This window comes from Perissodus microlepis, chromosome 9 (assembly GCF_051167445.1).
Source record: "Perissodus microlepis isolate ML-2025 ecotype Zambia chromosome 9, ASM5116744v1, whole genome shotgun sequence".
Lineage (NCBI taxonomy): Eukaryota > Metazoa > Chordata > Actinopteri > Cichliformes > Cichlidae > Perissodus > Perissodus microlepis.
Genome location: NC_140469.1, coordinates 24208005 through 24227794, shown reverse-complemented (window position 1 = coordinate 24227794; position 19790 = coordinate 24208005). Strand labels below are relative to the sequence as shown.

The 19790-nt window shown below is 38.9% G+C and overlaps 1 protein-coding gene across 1 annotated transcript in view; it reads right to left on the bottom strand.

Annotated features, from left to right (window-relative positions):
- Window positions 1-19790, bottom strand: part of LOC146380578 (A-type potassium channel modulatory protein DPP6-like) — a 253820-nt gene that overhangs the window by 224585 nt on the left and 9445 nt on the right. The gene's annotated exons all lie outside the window — the stretch shown is intronic.

The window sequence follows — 19790 nt, the reverse complement described above, 5'->3', positions numbered from 1 at the left end:
GATTTGCTGTGTAGGTGCTTCAACCCCTACTGACATCTTGCCACAATAGGAGACCTCAGTACGTGTCATGATGGAGGTACATTTTCTCACACCTTGGCTCATGTGATGACCACACGATCAATAGTGGGCCAACAGCCCTCAGGATCACCTCCAAAGGTGACAAACCACACTAGGGGTTACATACCTGGGAACTGAAGAACACTATAAAATGCCTTCACAAACCAAAAGAAGTTCAGCTGCCTTCTTTATTCAAGCTATGAAGACTACCATAGTCTGGATAAATGAAAGCCTACACAAACAATTTTGGTGTCCAAGGTGACATTAGGATTTAGGAACCTTTTCAACCCCACCCACGGGTGGATAAATAGCCTCCCACCTGAGGTATTTGAGAACATCGTCATTTGTGAATTCGGTGAACACAGTCTTTAAATAATGAAACAACACAGCTTACCACGGTACATTTGATTCGGTAAAAGGTCACTTTCATGAAACCCGCTGCAAACAAACACTCCAAATAATACATTTTGTTTGTGTGTCATCACAATTTTATGTAACATTATGCAGATTGCGAGCTTTCCACATTGCAGTATTACCTGTTGCCATATTTCTGCATAATTATAATTTGATAAAAATAATTCAATAGTTAAGTGCAAATACCAGCTTTGAATTTTAGAAGAAAACGGACAAAAACAAAAAACAAAACATGGAGTTAATTCTGTGCTGAGTTTATTTTCTGGTGAATGGCACTGTAGTAGCATGTCAATTATGTAAGTGTGCCCTAATTTCCAGGGAACTGTGTCTGTGCAATGAACGCATTCTATAGAAGTGTGTTCCTAGTACTAGCTGATAACCAACATCTTATCCAAATACGGTTATGTCAGGCAACCGCAAGCCAAGAGGGTGAAAGCCAGAAATGTGGCTACTACCACTATCATTTATAACTTTACACTAGTTTGCACAGCAGCTACAGGATCTGTCTTTGATCAATAAACAACAGTAATCCCTTAAAACTCTGGTCCAATAGTTAGAAAATACTTCTGTAGCAAAGAGGGTTTTTGTTTATGCCTTTTTGCCCAACCACAGAAGGATAACATCCAGTACGAGGTTTCAAAGGCCAAAAATGGAAGCACAGTTCCTCGAAAGATTCTTGGTTTCCTGCAGTGAAACAACAAACAGGTATTTATATACACAAATTTGCACACACTTAATATTTACTGTATTCATTTTGCACAAAGATGACTCTGCATGGCGTTCTTGGCTACATCCGGAAAAGTCCCAAACGTTTAAGACTAGACAAGACATTCTTCTTAATAACCTCTGCATTATATCATGCAGGAACTACAGTGTAACTCCACATGTCTTTGTCAGTATTTATAGCTCTGTTTTTGGGACTGGGTGCATTCCAAGTCAAGCCTCCAAGAAGAGCCAGAAAACCCTTTTAGACAAAAAAATGATTAGAATGTGCTCAAATCCTGGATTGATTGGCCTGGATCCCCAGTGGAGTGAGTCCAGAAAACAAAGCTTCATTCTGATGATGGCAGTCATCCAGCACAATAAACTTAACCGAGATCTTCACAGGACAAATCGATGGTTTCATTATCACCTTAATTACTTGATACCATGGAATCTTCTACACTGTTGTCACTGTGGTTTTTTGCTGTTGTAATGGCAGCCTGAGAGATACTGAACTAGTAAATCGTAAATGAGATGACCACCGAAACCTTTCCTGAAACAATAAGCTTGTCTTCAACTGATGTTTATCATTTTGTGAAACTCAAAGGGGGGTAGGGTGGAGAGGTTCTGGGTAAAGGTAGGTTTGCTTTCAAATGTGGCTCATTTTAGCTACAGGTTAAGAGTGAAAAGTGAACTAGAGATAGCTGCATTTGAAGGCCATTACTGAGCAGCAGGAAGCAACTATCCCGGTCCACACACTATCAAGTGATTTGCATCTCAAACACCTTTCTCTAAAAAAAAAAAAAAAAAAAAAAAAGAGAGAGAAAGAAAAATGCCTCACCTCTCCGCTGGTGGGGAGCTTCATAATCTAGATAAGAGCTTTGTGATGACCTTCCCTGCCCCGGACTGTCAAGGCAACAGATCGTTACCATCTCTAATGAACTCAAAGGCCAGAAAAATGGTGCATAAATACAGAGCAAGAAATATGGTGCAATAACGTGGTGTTAGGCTTGAAAAAGGTAACATAAAGGTTTTAATATTTCTGTAGTTCAAATACTACTAACGTAATATACAGATGCCCAAAGTCACTTCTACCAGTTAACAACAGAAAATGTAAAAGTTCTGATGATTATCTTCCAACTTAAGGAGACTTGTGTCTCCCTCCACAACATGATGGAGCCAGTAAGCACATCTGAATATTAATGAAACAGTTGCCTTGAACAGCAGGCGTTTGTCAGGAACTTGGATCAGATTCATCACTTTAACCTGCTCAGGGATGGATGAGGAGTTCCCGCAGCACAGCAGCTGGCTTCGGATTCACTACCCACACTTGAACAGTTCAACAGGATGGAGCGTTGGGTAAAAGTACAAGAAAGGAAAAAATCAATGTCAGCATGTATTATTTTTAAATAATATTGCATAATTTCTCCATGTTTTCTCCTCTCTGATTTATATAACTCATCAGGTTCTCAACACGAAGGTGCATTTGCATTTTTACAGGCATCAGTGTGGACATTACCTAACCATTATTGTAATTTTAATAAAAACCAGTAGGTTTGACCAAATACCCAGAGTCCTTTCAGAAATGAATTGGAGCAAAGTAACAATCATCGTTAGTACCTTCTTAATTACTGCTGCTGCTGTTAAACCATTCAAGTGTTCCACTATGATGTTGTATAAGTTCACAGGAAAGAGAGTGGAGTTTGCATTTTCTCCCAGTGACTGTGTGGGTTCTTACCAGCTACTCAGGCTTTCTCCTTTAGTCCAGCAAAACTCCCAGATTTTTAGGACTTGACAGCAAGATCTTGATGGACCTGCTTATTAGGTTAACTTGTGATTTTAAATTCTGTGTGAACACAAATTATAGACTGGTCATCTGTCCAGGATGTACCCTGCTTTCAGGCCTATAACCTCCAACACTACTTATCCTGAATTGGATCAGATGAAGAATTTGATGACTAGATCTTATTTGTTTTGTGATTTTGGTGGGTAAAATGTTAAGAAGCTAGCTAGTTAGCTAATTAGCCTAGCGTTACAATGTGTAGGGTAGCAGGCAGGTCCTACCCTAGGTTCTGCCTGCTGGTATCCCCGTTCTGCCTGCTGGTATCATGGGTGATCGTGGCTCAAGAGTTGGCAGTTCGTCTTGTAATCGGAAGGTTGCTGGTTTGAGCCCCGGCTCTGACCGTCTTGGTCTTTGTGTCCTTGGGCAAGACACTTCACCCGTTGCCTACTGGTGGTGGTCAGAGGGCTCGGTGGCGCCAGTATCTGGCAGCCTTGCCTATGTCAGTGTGCCCCAGGGTAGCTGTGGCTACAATGTAGCTTGCCATCACCAGTGTGTGAATGGGTGGATGACTGAATGTAGTGTAAAGCGCTTTGGGTCCATAGGGACTAAGTAAAGCGCTATACAAATACAGGCCATTTACCATTTACCGTCCTTTAATAGCCAAATTATCTTCTAGGAAGAAGTTCTATGGAATAAGTCCTTTAGCCAATGTGGGAGAATTTCTGAGAGACAGGGTAACAAGGACGTAGCCAATGGCCAAATCCTAAGTAAGGTGATGAGCGGAAGCTTGAACTTGTCCTTAAACTAGTAGGTCACTGATGGTCTGATGAGAAACAGTGCTGAAGGGCTCATTCCCCTCGGGTAAGACTCACCTATTTTCTCAAAGCTGGTGCACATTCTCTGGAAATGAATTACTAAATACTCACCAGTGAGACTCACCTGTCTGTCTACCCTCCTCAGTCTCCTGCTACCTGAGGAACTCCAGCCAGTTGCTCCTTCTGTGGCCTTTTTTTCTGGATGATCCAAATATGAAACCAATTTGATCTGAATATGAACGTTTCCTCCCCTCAGACCACTCAGACTAGCACTTTTTAATTTTTTGGCAGAATTGGCCTCCAGTGTCGTGCACCCAAGACCCTGTTTGCAAGGCCCTGTATTAACAAAATTAAACGTCAATAAATCGTTCAAACTGTATACTGTCAGTTTTTGGTCTTGCTTTCAAGTCATCCACCATAACTGCATTATTTGGCTACGATACTCTGGTTTTACCCCAGTTTGTGCCAGCAAATAACCCGAATCGCCGCACACTAATATAGTCAGTTTATTTAATGCTTTTGGCCTCAACAATTCTATAATAATTGGTAGTGAAAGTTAGCCATATTTACTAACATTTGCTATCTTCTGTCATACCCACCTGCAGTTGCTAAAGTATGACTGGATAATCACACTTTAGAAAGAAGATTGAGCAAATTATTGCTTTTTATGGTTCATCCACTTCTCCAAGGTAGACTCCGTGAGTTGACTGGAAAATAACACACCTGTCACTTCCCACACAAAATGAAAACATATTCTCCTTTTTTATAAGATCCTTGGCAGCTCCATCAGTATTTACACGTTGGTCCTTTTTAACTGTCATCAGACCGCTAAATGATTAGAACTGGTTACTCTGCAATGCTAGCAACCATTAAGGCTGGCCTGTGTGGTTCATTTATCTATCAGACAGATACAGCCCACTGAATTTTACAGCATATTTCCCCCCTTTCTTTGATTAATTTCATAAAGTATACCTTCAGATGTAGTGCTAATAGCTGCCCTGCATGTTTCAAGTAAGTGAATCTAGCACACATCTAAGTGCAAAATATATTTGATCTCTACAGCACAGAGATAAAAGTACACAAATGCTATATAGATAATTGCTCCTGTAGGTTTAACAATCATTTTGGGTCATAAGGCCCCCAAATCAGCAGTCCAGTCAAGTTTATTTTTAAGGAAAGGCACATTTAAAGTACAAGTGCAATTCAAAGTACTTTCTTTAAAACATGAAATGCATAAAAATTAGTATCAATCAAAAAGAGATACAAAAAGCCTCGATTTAAGCCTGAAATTTGCTAAAAGAGCTGGATTTAAAAAAGGTATGGATTGGCCTGAAGTCAGGTCTATATATGAGGGCTTTCAAGTTTTATCACAGCAAATAGGGTTTCTCTGTAGACCTGGGTATGATGCATAGGGGCTGATAATTGGACAGCAGTGTGTTGGCAGGTTTGACTGTAGGGATAAACCATGGGTTCTTTTATGCAGCCATACGCCATCTTGAGCCATCAGACACAGTGATTTATCAAAAGAGCTTATTCACTTTAACAAAGCGCTGCTCTCTGCCATCATACAGCCGCACTAAAATCTTGTAGTTTCTTCACTTTATCATTGAATAATGAAACTTTCTTTCTTTGTAATTTTTGCTGCTTTGAAATGAACTGTATTCATACATTACCTCTGGAAATGGCCGTCTTTCATTCCCAGTCAAGGCCCATGGATGCCAGATATTTTCTGTGAGCGCCCATTTGGGAAGATTAACTACAGGAATATGCTTTAATGTCTGATAACAGGAGAGTCATATCACATACCCAAGGTGGTTTCTGGGGCAACAGCGTGGCCATCAATCAGCAGGATGTAATCTTACTGGAAATCGTTGTCAGCATGCAAATTAGTGTCACATTTCACACACAGCCTGTGTGTACATGCCAGAAAAACTAGAAAACATCTGGTAAATAACAGTGGAAAGCTGCACCTAAGTGCAATGTGCGTTTGTGTGTGTGCGTGTGTGCGTGTGTGCTTTCCACGAAGACAATGCATCACACGGGAACTTTTATTAAGCAGAAAGTGAAAGCACATTACAGAGAAAGAGAATACATCACCACACAAATACAACAGTTGCATCAACATGGTCTGTCAGCACACAGTGGTGTATAATAATAAAAGTCTAAAAGTTCTTATCGAATGGAAACCACAGTATTTATTCCCATTTTAAAATTCACCTCATAATGTGAAAATTATAGATGATTTGGATGTGGGTTGCCTTTTTTTCCTATTTGTGCTGCAGTGCATCAAAAGAAGCTGAATGCAACCATCCCTGAAATAAGCCAATATGTTCCCTTTTGACAAGTGTTGATCACTTTTACCTGCAGTTTGCAGGCATTTATGCAGCAAACTTCTATGTCAGTATGAGTGGATCCAAGGCCTGCTATTTTTAAAACTAATGGGATGCATCTACTCTGCAGACATTAGGAACTGTGCTAGACCAAGAAATAGTCCATTGTGTAACTCCCGGGAAAAACACATTCACAATTTTTCATACAGATAATATAAAAAAAAGATAAAACATGTAATGTGTGACAGTAAGAGATGCTGGTGGGTAGACTTTTATTACCTTTGGACAAAGCTTGGCTAATTCCTCCTCTTTGTCTTTGGTAGTGAGCTACTCCGTCTGATGGGTTTAGTATCAGTCTGCCGAATGTTCATGTAGTATATCAACGTAGTATTCTTCTGGTCTTCAACAATCTACATGTAACCATTTTTAAAGGATCTATAAAGGTTGGTAACGTTGGATCATTTAGTGACACAGTCATTTTAATTGCAAAAATTTCCTCTTATATTATTTTAATGTGGCACCATCGGTTTATTCTATACTCCTAGCTACGAATGTACAAATCAGAAATGAGAGTGCTATCACCCAATCTAAATTACAGTAAAAATATGAAAGAAGTTTTCTTTGTGTTGTGCAACATATCAAAACTTGGCACATCAAAAATGTTTTAATAAAAAAGACTAGCATTACCATTAGCAGCAAGGTAATGCATCAGCTTTTTCTTCTACATAGAACAAACTTCTACAGTATTTGAAATATGTCACACTTACATGTTTCAGATCACGAAACTAATAAAAAAGCAAACACACCATCAAATCATGACATTTGGCATGACCTTATGCTCGAAAACCATCCATTGTGGCTGAATTAAAACAATTGTCTAAAGAGGAGTGAGTCAAATTTCCTCCACAGCAAAATAATGTGAAATTTAGGGAGCAATTACTTTTTCACACAGGCCCATGTAGGTTTAGATAGTTTTTTTGCCCTCAATAAAAGAAATCATCACTGAAAACTGAATTTGTTTTTATCTTTGTAATCTTTGTATAATATTAGAATTTGTTTGATGACATGAAACATGTAAATATGACAAATATGCAAAAAAAAAGAGAAATCAGGAAGGAGAAAATACTTTTTCATACGACTATGGATGTCCCAGTTTCACCTTCTGCATCACTACCACCATCTGCAAGCACTGCAGTTTCTAAGGATGAAAAAAACCTATGTTAAAATGCCAATTACAGACCACAAACATAGTGCATGCTAAAAAAAAAATGCTCACAATTGTTATCACTGGTGTTATTTGACATACTCAAAGTCTTTATGAGTAGGCTATAGGTTTAAGCTCCAGAGTAATTGTCCCACCCTGCAGTCATTAAGACATACATTAACTTTATCATTAAGAGAAGAGATAATGAGGCACAAAGATTTATCCCTGAGGCTCTGCCATGCAACAGACTGCACACTTGTAAGCACTACATCTATAGGCTAAACCAGGCTAATTTAACAGGCAGGGCTGAGTAGGAGTTTTTTTTTTCCCCACATTGCACCTGTATATCTGTCCCACTTTCTGCTGTTGTGTACAGCTTGCTGCTCCTTTTAGATTTTACCATCTCTGGAGGCAGAAAACCCATTAAGTGAAACTAATATAAACAGGCAGCAAGGGTGAGGTTCAGCAGTTGCAGAATATCAGAAAGTATTATGCTTTTGTTACACTTTAATGATGGCTCAAGTTTAGAAGTGAGCTGAAACGATAGTTGATGGCTTCACCGATCCCTTCATCTTTCAGAATCCCTGCTATTTTGCCACAGAAGCACTCATTATTATTGGCTGACAGTACACGGCATTGGCCCCGTGCTCTTCATCCATCTGTATTGATGTGCCAGTGTGTCCATAGATGTTTTGGCAACACATAGTGGATCTGTGTTTGCATGCCTCCTGAGGATGATTTACAAAGCATTGATTTGGAAGCTCGCAGACTGGAGCACAATAAAACTGTTGTTTATGTTCAGGCAGTGAGTGTTCATTGTCAAGGGGAACAGCATCTTGTTTTAGGGCAATGTAGAGCACCATGGGAGTTAACACAACAAATCATTCCTTTTTAACTGCCAGGGATGCGGGTGACAGATGAGGCTTGTGCGATGCGCAATACACCAGCTTTTTCGCAATAAGTCAATAAAATTGCCTCTACCAGTTATATGAAAATGGGCCGTGGCAGGGCCATGCTATACATTTCAATAAAGGCGGCAGATTGGAAGTGCAGTGAGACAAGGACAGAGCTCGAGAAAACAATATGTAAAGTCACGGCCAAGCCAGCAGTGTGCCAGGCAATCAGGCCAAATAGGGCCAAATGACTGTCTTGGTTCAAATGATTATGTGAGAGTTTAAATTCCCTTTTAAAGGTGGTAATGAAAATCCCTGTACTATTTAAGTGCAAATTTAAATGCCTGTGGTGATGCAAAATGTGCTCCAAACACAATGTACATTGACAGTTTAACTTACAGGGTAACAAAAAGATGTATCAAGATTTACAAAAGAAAAAACAAAAAAGAGAGACCAATAGCCTAAAAACAGGAAACTTTTGAGTTTTCAAACCACAGAAAGCAACTATAACTTTGCCAGAAACTAAAGAAACTAAAACTGCTGCTGTAAAACTATTTGATCACATTCAAAGCAGGTACACAGCTAATATACTTTCACCTGTTATCAAGTAAAGTGATTCTAATTAATGGATCTGACCGGGAGGTCTCTGTGTTGCTCAGTGTCAGCATGCAGAAACACACATGGGCAGCCAGGAGCGAATATAAGATCCTCAAGAGTGCACTGCTGAAAGGCAGCTAAGGAGATGGATATAAAAAAGGATTTCACAGACTGAGCTATTCCCTGGAACACACTTACTATAATGAAAAGAAGCTGAATTATGGAACCACTGGTTCCATACAACAGGCCGTTGTGAAAAGGGTTTTGCACCTTCATAAAGTGCCCTTGTGGCTCCTTTCGAAGACGCACTGGGCTTCTCAGAAACAGACCTGAACTTGAGTTGGAAGTGTAAAATAATAGCTGCACTGGAAAGAAACATCATCAAGGAACAACATCAGAAGCTTATAAAAGTCAGCACTTGCATCCTAAAAAGATTTAAAGGCTAAATTTTCTCTGATCAAATCAGAAAATAAGAATATGAAACAACACAGACTCATCAAACGATGTGGGCTTCATAGATAATTGGCAAACCTTCTGGAGGAAACCTGGTCTTGTTAGGAGAGACGGCATCCATCCCACTTTGGATGGAGCAGCTCTCATTTCTAGAAATATGGACAAATTTATTAAACCCCCCAAAATATGACTATCCAGAGTTGGGACCAGGAAGCAGAGTTGCAGTCTTACACGCCTCTCTGCAGCTTCTCTCCTCCTGCTACTCCCCCAAAAACCCATCTCCATAGAGACTGTGTCAGCTCCCAAAAAGACAAAAAACAAACTAAAAACCAGCAATAAACAACTTAAACATAAAAAATCAAAAGAAAGAACAATACAGTATCCACATCTGAACCAAAGAGTAAAACAGTGAAATGTGGATTATTAAATATTAGGTCTGTCTCCTCCAAGTCTCTGTTAGTACATGACTTAATAATTGATCAACAAATCGATTTATTCTGCCTTACAGAAACCTGGCTGCAGCAGGATGATCATGTTAGTTTAAATGAATCAACACCCCCGAGTCATTCTGACTAGGGGTGGGCGATATAAACGGTATACGATAGAAACAATATAAATTTGGCCAACGATAGAGATTTTGACTATATAACTCTATCGCGGTAGCGCATGTTGATGATGTCATCAAGCTGCGCCTGTTTTGGTCGAAAGCATCACAGCGGCTACAACCATTATCGTCTGTAAATTATGGCGGGCGACAGTCATAGCAAAGAGATGAAGCACTTTTGAAATATGGGGAAAGCCAAAAACTGCGCTTGCTCCACTTCCGTAACATTGATTCGTTAATGTTGAATTCTCTCGCAGCTGTTCTAGTCCCATGTTGTTGCAGTATATTAACAACTAACCTCGTATTGTGGATGAATAATCTCAGTTGTTCTCCTGACTGAAGTTTGGTCCGTTTACAGCATCCTGCTATGCGATTGCATTTGTCCCTAACCACCAGAATCCCTCACGTTAACTTTTATCGAGTGGAAAAAAAGTTGGCGTTCATCCTCCAGCTTCACTGTGCTAATGTTATGCTAACATAGCTGTGTCGCTAGCAATCACCTAGCACAACATTATATACCAGGTAGTCCAACTTCAGTAACCCTGCAAATGCCACTGCTGTTTAGTTTTCTGTCTTCATTTATGTTGGAAGTGGTAGCAGAGCTGTACGTTTTAATAAGTTTCAAAAATTTCTGAGTCAGAACATGGTATGAAATGTTTAGGTGGAAACTAGCGAGCTAACTTCCGGTTAACTTCTAACTCCGTTAAATTTAATAAATTCTGTTTTCATGGATGCTGGATGTAAAACTTAATTGTTACACCCCATAAAGCAGCAACGCTGATGATTTAATTAAAGATGAAAAAATTTAGACCGTTTTTAACTCTCAGTGTTCGTTTGAATGGAAGTTGACGGAGTTTTGGACCCAGATTACTCCGCAAATCTTTTCACTACGGCAGCCGTAATGCTCTGACAATCCATCAAGCAAGCAGTGCGGCTTACCAAAGTTGTACTAAAACATTTTTTTAACAGATTTCTACACGCAGAAATCGGTTTGAGGTCAGTAAGCACAACCAGAATTCATACATAAGGCACAATCTCAATTTTTGAGAAAATTAAAGGATTTTTAGTGTGGAAAATACGTTATACAGAAGAAAAGAATATATCATGATATATATCGTTACCGCACATGCTTCAAATTATATTGCGATATGAATTTTAGGCCATATCGCCCAGCCCTAATTCTAACTACCAGAAATCTCGAAGCACAGGCCGAGGGGGCGGTGTGGCAGCAATTTTTCACACCAGCCTATTAATTAACGAAAGACCAAGACAGACTTTTAATTCATTTGAAAGCCTGATGCTTAGCCTTGTCCACCCCAGCTGTAAAACTCAGAAACCAGTCTTACTTGTTACCATCTATTGTCCACCTGGGCCTTACACAGAGTTTCTCTCTGATTTCTCAGACTTTTTATCTGATTTAGTTCTCAGCTCAGATAAAATAATTATTGTGGGGGATTTTAACATCCATGCTAAAAATGACAAAAAATGACAGCCTCAACATGGCATTTAATCTGTTATTAGACTCAATTGGCTTCTCTCAAAATGTAAAAGAACCCACCCACCACTTTAATCACACTCTAGATCTTGTTTTAACATATGGCATAGAAACTGAACATTTAACAGTGTTTCCTGAAAACCCTCTCCTGTCTGATCATTTCCTGATAACATTTACATTTACAATAATTGATTACACAGCAGTGGAGAGTAGACTTCATCACAGTAGATGTCTTTCTTAAAGCGCTGTAACTAAGTTTAAGAATATAATCCACCCACTGTTATCATCTTCAATGCCCTGTACCAACATAGAGCAGAGCAGCTACCTGAACGCTACTCCAACAGAGGTCGATTATCTTGTTAATAATTTTACCTCCTCACTACGTACGACTCTGGATACTGTAGCTCCTGTGAAAACTAAGGTCTCAAATCAGAAGTACCTGACTCCGTGGTATAATTCTCAAAAACGTACCCTAAAGCAGATGACTCGTGAGCTGGAGAGGAAATGGCGTGTCACAAATTTAAAGTATCATCATTTAGCCTGGAGAAATAGTTTGCTGCTTTATAAGAAAGCCCTCCGCAAAGCCAGAATATCTTACTATTCGTCACTGATTGAAGAAAATAAGAACAACCCCAGGTTTCTCTTCAGCACTGTAGCCAGGCTGACATAAAGTCAGAGCTCTGTTGAGCCAACCATCCCTTTAACGTTAACTAGTAATGACTTCATGAACTTCTTCACAAATAAAATTTTTATCATTAGAGAAAAAATTACCAATAATCATCCCACAGATGTAACATTATCTACAGCTACTCTTAGTACCATTGATGTTAAGTTAGACTCTTTTTCTCCAATTGATCTTTCTGAGTTAACTTCAATAATTACTTCCTCCAAACCATCAACGTGTCTTTTAGACCCCAATCCTACAAAACTGCTCAAAGAAGTCCTGCCATTAATTAATTCTTCAATCTTAAATATGATCAACCTATCTCTAATAATTGGCTATGTACCACAGGCCTTCACGGTGGCTGTAGTTAAACCTTTACTCAAAAAGTCATCTCTAGACCCAGCAGTCTTAGCTAATTATAGGCCAATCTCCAACCTTCCTTTCATATCACAAATCCTTGAAAGAGTAGTTGTCAAACAGCTAACTGATCATCTGCAGAGGAATGGCTTATTTGAAGATTTTCCATCAGGTTTCAGAGCTCATCACAGCACAGAAACAGCTTTAGTGAAGGTTACAAATGATCTTCTTATGGCCTCTGACAGTGGACTCATCTCTGTGCTTGTCCTGCTAGACCTTAGTGCAGCGTTCGATACTGTTGACCATAATATTCTATTAGAGCAATTAGAACATGCTATAGGTATTACAGGTACTGTGCTGCAGTGGTTTGTATCATATCTATCTAATAGACTCCAATTTGTACACGTAAATGGAGAGTCCTCTTCACCCACTAAGGTTAATTATGGAGTTCCACAGGGTTCAGTGCTAGGACCAATTCTGTTTACACTATACATGCTCCCCCTAGGCAGCATCATTAGAAGACATAGCATAAATTTTCACTGCTATGCAGACGACACCCAGCTCTATCTATCTATGAAGCCAGATAACACACACCAATTAGTTAAACTGCAGGAATGTCTTAAAGACATAAAGACCTGGATGGCCGCTAACTTTCTGCTCCTTAATTCAGATAAAACTGAGTTTATTGTACTCGACCCTAATAAAATCTTAGAAATATGGTATCTAACCAGATTCTTACTCTGGATGGCATTACCTTGGCCTCCAGTAACGCTGTGAGGAACCTTGGAGTCATTTTTGACCAGGACATGTCCTTCAACGCACATATTAAACAAATATGTAAGACTGCTTTCTTACATAAGAAATTTGGCCAACGGTAGAGATTTTGACTATACCGCTCTATCGCGATAGCGCATGTTGATGATGTCATCAAGCTGCGCCTGTTTTGGTCGAAAGCATCGCAGCGGCTACAACCATTATCATCTGCAAATTATGCCGGGCGACAGTCATAGCAAAGAGATGAAGCACTTTTGAAATATGGGGAAAGCCAAAAACTGCGCTTCCTCCACTTCCGTAACATTGATTCGTTAATGTTGAATTCTCTCACAGCTGTTCTATTCCCATGTTGTTGCAGTATATTAATAACTAACCTCTTATTGTGGATGAATGATCTCAGTTGTTCTCCTGACTGAAGTTTGGCCCGTGTATAGCATCCTGCTATGCGATTGCATTTGTCCCTGACCACCAGAATCCCTCACGTTAACTTTTATCGAGTGGAAAAAAAGTCGGCGTTCATCCTCCAGCTTCACTGTGCTAATGTTATGCTAACATAGCTGTGTCGCTAGCAATCACGTAGCACAACATTATATACCAGGTAGTCAACTTCAGTAACCCTGCAAACGTCACTGCTGTTTAGTTTTCTGTCTTCATTTATGTTGGAAGTGGTAGCAGAGCTGTACGTTTTAATTAGTTTCAAAGATCTCTCAGTAAGAACATGGTATGTCATGTTTAGGTGGAAACTAGCGAGCTAACTTCCTGTTAACTTCTAACTCCGTTAAATTTAATAAATTCTGTTTTCATGGATGCCTGGATGTTAAACTTAATTGTTACACCTGGTAAAGCAGCAACGCTGATGATTTTATTAAAGATGAAAGAATTTAGACCGTTTTTAACTCTCAGTGTTCGTTTGAATGGAAGTTGACGGAGTTTTGGACCCAGATTACTCCGCGAAGCTCCTCACTATGGCAGCCGTAATGCTCTGACAATCCATCAAGCAGTGCGGCTTACCAAAGTCGTACTAAAACATTTTTTAACAGATTTCTGCACGCCAAAATCGATTCGAGGTCAGTAAGCACAACCAGAATTCGTACATAAGGCACACTCTCGAGTTTTGAGAAAATTAAAGGATTTTAAGTGTGCCTTATAGTGTGGAAAATACGTTATACAGAAGAAAAGAATATATCGCGATATATATCGTTACCGCACATGCTTCAAATTATATCGCGATATGAATTTTAGGCCATATCGCCTGAAGGTGTAGGTGCTAGTTGCTGTTGGAACTGAGTTGGTGTCAGGAAGTAATCATTCCACTGAAAATTTGACAGAGCTTGTTGAACAGAAAATAGCTGGGATATCGTTAAAATTGGAATACATATTTTAAATACCAGCCACAGTAGTAGATGGCTTGGTGGAGGAGTTGAGTTTTTTGTTAAGTTCTGCTTGTACTTCAATCACAAAACGAACTGTTGAAGAGGTATTCAAGAGCCATAACCTTCATATCGGTCAGGCTGTTGTTGAGGAGCTTGCCAATAATGTGTGCATTTCTAACTTCATTTAAATGAAAACAATACTATAAGGTTAACTTTAGGGTCGTAGAGCCTGTTGAGTACATTTTATCTGTTGATCAACGAAAGTCATGTCAGTACATTCCTTTATTAAAGTTATTGCAAGAATTATTGAGTCACAATCACATACTTGATAGAGTGATTGAGCAACATATAGGACAAGAAAAAAGTGAGGATTTGGCTGATGGTCTGAGTGTTTACAGGTCTTTCCGAGATGGCAAGCACTTTAGAACCAATAGCTTTTTAGCTGTTGACGTGCTGAGAATCTCCGTTACACTTTACATTGATGATTTTGAGGTTTGCAATCCTCTTGGAACCTCACGCAAAAAACACAAGCTTTGTGGTATTTGTTAGGTCTTGGATAATTTGCCTCCAGGCTCTCATTCAGCACTAACATTTACCTAGCTGTTCTTTGTAAAAGTGATGATTTAAAGACATTTGGGTTTGAAAAGGTGTTGGAACCCCTGTTAAAAGATCTTGTGATCTTGGAACAAGATGGTGTGTTTATTGCTCAGTTGAATGAGTTTGTTAAAGGCACTGTAAATTGCGTAATAGCTGATAACCTTGCTGCTCACGGGCTTGCAGGTTTTGTTGAAATTTTTTTCTGGGGAACACGTATGTCGATTCTGTGTTGCTAAGATAAATGAAATTCAGTTTTTGAGTGTAGAACACGTGAACTCCATCAGGCTCACTTACAATCTGCATTGGAAACCTCAAGCCTGTGTTGTGGGGTTAAATGTGACTGTGTTTTGACTAAAAGTCTCTCTCATTTTGATGTTATTGCAGGCTTTACCCTGGATATAGTACACGATTTATTTGAGGGCATTATACCTGTAGAACTAGCAGAATGCTTGGCTGATTTGATCTCCATAAAGTATTTCACCTTAGAAGAACTTAACAGTTCAATCCAAAGTTTTGAGTACAAATGGGAAGATAAGACAAATTGTCCTCACGACATACCACATACCTAGAGTCATTGTGACAGCATGTTGACTGTAACATTCTTATACAAATTGTGATGTTGCCTCAAATGCAAATCGTTAAAATTTTGAGATTAACAACAAGACATCTGGTATTGAGGAAAGGAGGTCTTGAATACCAAACAGTATTAAGCGTTGCAATAAAGAATTTCTGGAATTTGGTATTGGAAGGAAATGGTCATCAGTATTTGTAAATAGAAATGTCTATGAACTTTGAGCTGTTTAGTACTAACACTTCTATACATTTTTTTATTTTAGCAGCTGAATTAGCCTTTTGTCGAGTCCCGTCCCCCTAAGTTACTCTTGCTACGTCTGACAAACATGACCAGTGCAACAGATGTGCGAGCAGGCATGCTTTATAATGTTTGGTACATTTATCTGGGAGTGGGGCCTTCCACACTGTTTAATCCATTCACGTTGTTTTTGGCTTTGTGAATGGAAAGAACACAACTCCTCCAGACACAATCTCTCGGGGTATCGGTGGGCGCACCACTTCACCATCTTGCTTGAAGTCAATGTTTGTCAGACACAGTAACGGTTGCTATGATGTGTAATTGGACAATGGCTCTTTCAGGGGAGGGGCCGGTGAGAGGTCAATTACGCCACCTCTTTTGTTTTATGTTTTTCCTTTACTATCTATGGAATACTAAGATTCTACTGACATGAGATGTTTATTTTATAATTTGTGTATTGGAGTAATTACTAACAACTACTTTCGTGGTGTAATTTCCTGTTTATTACTTTGACTACTTAGATTTTATGAACAGCATAGAAACAGTTTTACTTGTCTTATTTTACTTTTGCAAATTTAACTTTGTCGTCTTATATTTTTTCATGTAGGATACGGACAGTGAGGCAAAAAGCTACATGGAGCAAATTGTGATAGGGGTGTATGTCATCCAGAAGGAGGGTGCTGAACCTGAAGATGACCCAGAGGACATTGGTGTCCTGATTGAGGGTGTGGAGGCTCTCACTGATTTGGGTAACATTGCACAAGCATGTGCTCTGTTGTTTGGACTCATATACTGTTTGAACCTGAGCTACCCACCAGAACTTAAATGCACCTTTGAAGTCCTCCAGAAGATACTTTTAAATCTTAATGGACAAAAGCTCAGTTTCAGAAAAACAAGCTTAAGGGTGAGAGCACTTGAAAATGACTGATAGTGTCATGGTCCTGGGTCGAGTGACCCAGTGTTTGAGTTTTATGTATCTTTTGTATTTATTTGTGCCTTAGCTTAGTTCACCTAGTTAATTTCTAGGTTGCTGTTTAGTCTTGTTGTCTCCCCCTGTACTAAGTCTCCCTGGTTCATGCGTCATGTCTGCGTGGTTATGTTTAGTTCATGTCATGTCTAATATCCATGTTTCCTGTTTTACTCTGAAAGTCTGTATTCAATGTCAGTGTATTGAGTTTCACCTCTCCTGTCGTTAGGTTCATGTGTGTCAGCTGTGCTCCCATGTGTGGCCACTTCCCCTGATCATCCCTCATGTGTATTTAGTCTCTGTGTTTCATGTAGTCTGGGTCGCGTCGTCTGTGTTCCCACCCTCCATGTTGTCACAGCCAGTCTTAGTATTCATAGTTACGGTTTCCTGTGTCTTCATAGTTTTTCCTAGTTATACTTTCCCAGTTTAGTCATAGTGTAGTTTGTCACTGCGTTTCTGCCTTGTCTGCACTCCTTGTCACCAGCCACAATAAAGGCTCGCTTTCAGTTAAGTTTACTCCAGTCTACTCTCGTGTGTTCGCACCTGGGTCCACCACACACACCACCGCACGGTCTGCCTCCTCAGATCGTGACAGATAGAAGGTCTTGAATGGTTTATTGGTGCAATGGTGATTTCCAGTATATAATGTTAATATTTGAGTTGTTTATATTATATTTTTTTCTCTCATTTAAAAAGAAATAATTTTTTATTAAGTTTTTGGATTCTCTCTGTTGGGCAAATCACCTTTTATACAGCACTGCAGATGATTTTTGTTTGTCCTTATATGGATAGTTTTACTTCCTAAAATGTTGTTGTTTTGTTTTTTTTGAAATCCCTGTATTTTTTTCCCTATGGATTTTTGTTGTTGTTGTATTGCACCCAAATTTTCTATACTTTTTTTTTTTTCCCATATTCACACAATAGTAATTCTATTTTGTCAAATGTTTTAACTTGCCACGTGGGAAATGTATTTTTATCTTTTAGTTTAATTTTTTAAAATACAGTTGACATATTAGTTTATAGAGCAAATTTTGCATTCGTTTTTAGTTGTGGAAGCTTTGGTTCCAACATAGTTCAGATGTCATTACCTATTTAAATAAGTATTCTAATGTTTTACCTTTTAAAGTGGCATAATGCTTTTAGGCTATGTTCACACTTCAGGCGAAAGCACATCAAATCCGATTTGTTTGTTTTTTTTGACCCTATGCGACCCATATCCGATCATGGTATGACAGTGTGAACGGCGCAAATCTGATATTTTCAAATCCGATCTGGGTCACTTTCGTATGTGGTATTGAATCCGATACATATCCGATGTTTTAGAAAGCGACTGCTGTTTGAATGGTGAGATCGCATTAAATCCGTCTTTTACGTCACTGACACAAGACAGACGCCAATTATCAGCTCCGGAGAAGCGCCCGAGAAGACATCGCGAACGCTTCCTGGCCATCCAGTGTAGATGTTAGTGAAACTGTTGGGAAGACAACGTGAACATTTTATTTATACTGTATAATCCGCAGATTCTGACAGAAATCTGCAACTATCCTTTGAAGCACCGCTCCTCTCTAAAACAGCAATAAGGATAATTATTTATTTATTTACATTACTATGTGAATAAAAATATAACTTAAAGCAAAAATTGGGAAACGTAAAGTCCAAAGTCTTTATATTAAGGGCCATCAGTCAAACAATATTGTTTGCTCTGGGTCTAAACAGAGCGCGTTGTGTGTGACGTCTTCTTTTGCGCATGCGGGCCGCTTTGAGGGTTCATTCTAGAGCGCGTTTGCTGTCGCATTTTATTTGTAGTGTGAACAAGCAGACAAAAAAATCGGATTTGATCAAATCGGAATTGAGCATTAAGACCTGCAGTGTGAATGTAGCCTTATATTGTCCAGTAAATCCAGTTAATAAAGTTAATGTTATCATAATCTGAATGTGACTTTTTATTATTGTAAAGTAGTGGGTTTCTAAATGTGTAACAAATGAAAACAAATCTAATTGAAATAATTAGATTGAAATGAGTGAAATCATCAACCCCCATATTGGTTCATTAAGCAAGACTAGCAGTAATTGCCTTGATTAACAAAGTAGTTGTTCAAACAACAAGATTTTGTGTTTTCCTAAAGTATTTAACTTGTGTAGAATGAATTAAAACAAATTTCACTCTACATACTTAAATCACTTCAAATCAATGTAAGTATACTACGTTGATCCAACGTAATCTGATTTCATTAAACCACCAAATGTCAAATGTGTTGGTTTGACATGATCAAAAATGGTTTATTGTACTTGGTTAAATTGCGTGGAAAAAGGTGTCACGATTAAATTGTGTTCATCCGACAACAGATTTTTTTGAGTGTAGATTGTAGCATCATTTGATCAAGTTCAACGTGTAACACAAAATGTAGTTGTCAAGTAAACTTTAAAGAACACTTTCACTGACATGAACTCTGCAATTCCCAACTCGCTTACCGTTCGAGTTGGGAATTGCAGAGTTCATGTCAGTGAAAGTGTTTATCATATTCTTCCCATAAATTTCCCAATAAACAGACCACTGGGTGCACCGAAGAGCCTGAGAGATGTGATTATAACAGTTTTTGGATGATAATGGAGCTGTATGGCACAGAGAACTTGCAAGTTAGACTTGGGATACTTGTTAAAATTGTTGATTTTGGGTCTTTCTTTAGGATCAACTGACTGTAGGAAAACTCCTTTAAAACAAATTCTTGCCTTAAAGTATCGAAAATAATTACTCCATAAAACTGCAAGAAAATATTATCCAATCTAAACTCATTTATTCTTAAAGTTTTTGATCACAAATCAAATCTTCAAATCCCTAAAACATTTTCTGGTTTTAAGATATCCTACTGCTTAGGCTGGGCATGAGAAGAAATAACAGC